Raw genomic sequence first — 536 nt, 5'->3', positions numbered from 1 at the left:
CTTAGTAACTGACCGCCCATACAGAAGTATGGGAAGAGCTGTATGCAAGTGTCTGTGGGAGCCAGACATGGCACCTGTAAACCTTTATTTAATAAAAAAGGTGAACGAACATCTCCCCATATCCAAGACCCTGCTGTGCTGCATAACAAGACACGTGACTATAGGCAACAGGAACCACAAGGGGGAAGAGAAGTACAGAGCCCGACAGTGGGATCTAATACTTTTCAGAAACCGTTACCAAGATAGCGTATAAAAAAAGGTTTGTTCTCTGCTCAGTCAGCAATATATACTGTTCCATGCAATCAATAATGGACAATAATGTTACCATGTTTATAATTCCAATACACCACTGAATTTAAGACTTTGTGGAGGATTCTTTCTGAAAGTTACATTAGGGCCTCTAAAGCAAGTGCACACACTTTACACATCTTGATGCTTGAATGTACATACACAAGTTGTCCTTGTTTCACTTTTACACTTGAGGTAACCTCCAACTAGTAACTCCATGGTTAATTTATATCGCTTTATACCCAAAC

The sequence above is a fragment of the Lithobates pipiens genome, unplaced genomic scaffold (assembly GCF_037356315.1).
Source record: "Lithobates pipiens isolate NorthernLeopardFrog02 unplaced genomic scaffold, aLitPip1_a1.2 Scaffold_16, whole genome shotgun sequence".
NCBI lineage: Eukaryota > Metazoa > Chordata > Amphibia > Anura > Ranidae > Lithobates > Lithobates pipiens.
The sequence above is the reverse complement of the archived record's forward strand: the minus strand, read 5'-3'. Positions refer to the sequence as shown.